This window comes from Myotis davidii, unplaced genomic scaffold, assembly GCF_000327345.1.
Source record: "Myotis davidii unplaced genomic scaffold, ASM32734v1 scaffold163, whole genome shotgun sequence".
Lineage (NCBI taxonomy): Eukaryota > Metazoa > Chordata > Mammalia > Chiroptera > Vespertilionidae > Myotis > Myotis davidii.
The window spans coordinates 780,948-783,985 of NW_006295056.1; the positions used below are offsets into that span (position 1 = coordinate 780,948).

A 3,038-nucleotide genomic window follows, 5' to 3' on the forward strand; every position below is an offset into this window, starting at 1 on the left:
CCCTCCCTTCCACTCTCTCTAAAATCAATAAAAAAACTAAAAAAAAGAGAGAGTATTATTAAGGGTAAAGCACTTGGAGCCTGAAAGATGGCTGCAGCCACAGAGCTAGCACTGCTAAAGAAGTCCCTGGGCTGAGTAAAGGGAAAAATACAGTACTCAGGGTGAGTGCCAGATTCCAGTTCTTGAAACAAGGGTCCATGTCTAACGGGATTGACTACTATAGTAGCTCATGTAGTCAAGCAGCCCAACAAAGACTACCTGGAAGCACTGAAGAAGAAAAAGCAATAGTAGCCCAGTTGGTGTGGCTCAGTATATGTGCATCGACCTAAGAACCAGGAGGTCACAGCTTAATTCCTAGTCAGGGCACATGCCCAGGTTACATGCTCAATCCCTAGTATGGGGGCATGGAGAAGGCAGGCCATCAATGATTCTCTCTCATCATTGATGTTTCTCTCTCTCTCCCTCTCTTCCTCTCTGAAATCAATAAATTTTTTTAAAGAGGAAGAAAAAGTAGTAATATTCAACAATGGTTAGAACACAGAGTAACTCAAGAAGATGGAAACTGCCAAAACCGGTTTGGCTCAGTGGATGGAGCGTCAGCCTGCGGACTGAAGGGTCCCAGGTTCGATTCCGGTCGGGGGCATGTGCCTGGGTTGCGGGCACATCCCCAGTGGGAGATGTGCAGGAGGCAGCTGATCGATGTTTCTCTCTCATCGATGTTTCTGGCTCTCTATCCCTATCCCTTCCTCTCTGTGAAAAATCAATAAAATATATTTTAAAAAAAAAGATGATGGAAACTCCAATAAAAATGATATTCACATTCTGTTGAAGGATCTTAATTCATATCTTGAAGTTAAAGTCTACCTTACAGAATATAACTTTACATTATCAGGTTCTCTATTATTCTGTGGATTCCATTGCTTCATAGTTGACTGGACAGTTCAAGAAAAGGAGAAATATCTTAAATGTGCCTTGCTGGTTTTGTCACATTCAGCATCATCCAGGCATCAGGCAACATCTGCCTAGTGTTGTCTTCAAAAACAAACTATATACTAATTCCCATTAGAAGCTACATATGCCATACAGAAGTGATTAAAAATATATTAAACAGAAAGTGTACTCAGGAGCAGAGGACTAATGTAAATTGATATGCAGTCATTATTTGCTAAAGTTGATAGAATTTTTAAAATACAAACTAGTGTCTTAATGTTTTTTGTTCTTTAGTTGAAATTTGTTATATAAAAATTCAACTGCTGTCAACGCTTAAGATCAAGTTATAAATTACCTTGTTTTTAGAGATGAAACTTATTTTAGTAGAAGTTGCGAATCAGTGGTTTGTTTTTAACGTCCATTTAATGGTTCACCTATTTGGCTATCTATTTAGCACTTTCATAGTTTGAAATTCATTTTCCTCCTATTAATATACTAGAGGCCCAGTGCACGAAAATCATGTGGGGGGGGGGTCCCTCAGCCCAGTCTGCACCCTCTCCAATCTGGGACCCCTCAGGGGATGTCTGACTGCCGCACTGCTAGCCTGCCGGGCTGATCGTGCCCTAACAACTGCCTACCTGCCTGATCACCTCTAACCCCTCTGCCTGCTGGCCTTATCACCCCTACCTTGCCTTCCTGCCAGCCTGATCGCCCCTAACTTGCTCCCCTACTAGCCTGATTGCCCCTAACCACCTCTGCCTCGGCCCCCAGCCTAAGCCACAGTCTGGCCTCCCTGTGCAGGAGGCAACCTGGTGGATTAGGGGAAGGCGCCACCCCTATTACCCCGCTGCTGCTGCCACTGCCGGCCTGAGCCTGGGCCCTTCGCAGCGCTGTGGCTTTGTCCAGAAGGATGTTCGGAAGGTCATCAGGAAGACGTCCCCTCTAATTAGCATATAACCCTGTTATTAGTATAGATATAGTAGTTTATTTATTAAGTTCTATAATAATTTGTACCAAGGATAGAGAAAGGGAAGACAAACTTGTTTTCAAATATTCATGTGAACCAGTAAATGTGATTGAAAAAATTAAATTAAGAATAAAGTCCCAGGGGGGTGGCTCTGTTGATTAGAGTGTGTCCCATGCACCAAAAAGGTTGTGAGTTCAATTCCCGGACAGGGCACATACCATACCTAAGTTGCAGGTTCAATCTCCAGTCGGGGCATGTATAGGAGGCAACGATCAACGTTTCTCTCATTGATGTTTCTAACTCTCTCTCTCCCCCGTCCCTTCCACTCTGAAATCAATTATCTATATTAACTATTAATAAAATGGTAATATCCTAATTAGACCAGAAGTCCTTCCTGACAAAGCCAGGCCTGGGCGAAACCACCCACCCGCGTCCTAGGCGCCAGTGGCTGTTGCTGCGGCCCTGGAAAAGAAGCTGCCTGCTCGCAGACCCAGGTGCCAGTGGCTGCAGCCCGGACAAAGCTGCCCTGCCCCCGGTCCCAGTCACCTGTGGCTGCTGCGGCTGTGGCCCAAGCAAAGCCACCCCATCCCAATCCCAGTCCTGGGTGCTTGTGGCTGCAGCCCCAGTGAAGTCTCCCCCTCTGGTCCTGGTCCCGGGCACCTGCGATTGTGGCCAGGGCAAAGCCGCCCTGCCACCAGTCCCACTCCAGTCCTGGGCACCTGCAGCTGCTGCTGCAGCCTGGGCAAAGCCACCCTGCCCCTGGTCCTGAGCCGGCCAGAGGGAGGGAAGCCTGGGTCCTGAGGTCCTGTGGCCAGCCGGAGGAAGGAAGACTGGGTCCTGGGTGCAGCCCAAGGCAGAGGTGGTGAGGAGCGATCAGGCCAGCAGTGGAGCAGTTAGGAACGACCAGGCAGGCAGACAGAGGTGGTTAGAGGCAATCAGGCAGGCAGAGGTGGTTAGGGGCAATCACGCAGGCAGGCAGAGGGGTTAGGGGCAATCAGACAGGCAGGCAAGCGGTTAGGAGTCGGCGGTCCCAGATTACGAGGGACATGTCCCTGTAGGATCGGGCCTAAACTGGCAGTCGGATATCCCCTGAGGGGTCCCAGATTGGAGAGGGTGCAGGCCGGGCTGAGGGCACCCCCCC

At 48.5% G+C, this 3,038-nt stretch overlaps 1 protein-coding gene and 1 pseudogene across 1 annotated transcript in view; one reads left to right on the forward strand and one right to left on the reverse strand.

Moving 5' to 3' along the window:
* Positions 1-3,038, reverse strand: part of ETNK1 (ethanolamine kinase 1) — a 54,009-nt gene that overhangs the window by 44,456 nt on the left and 6,515 nt on the right. The window lies entirely within an intron of this gene.
* On the forward strand, positions 88-1,227 carry LOC102752862 (annotated as a pseudogene).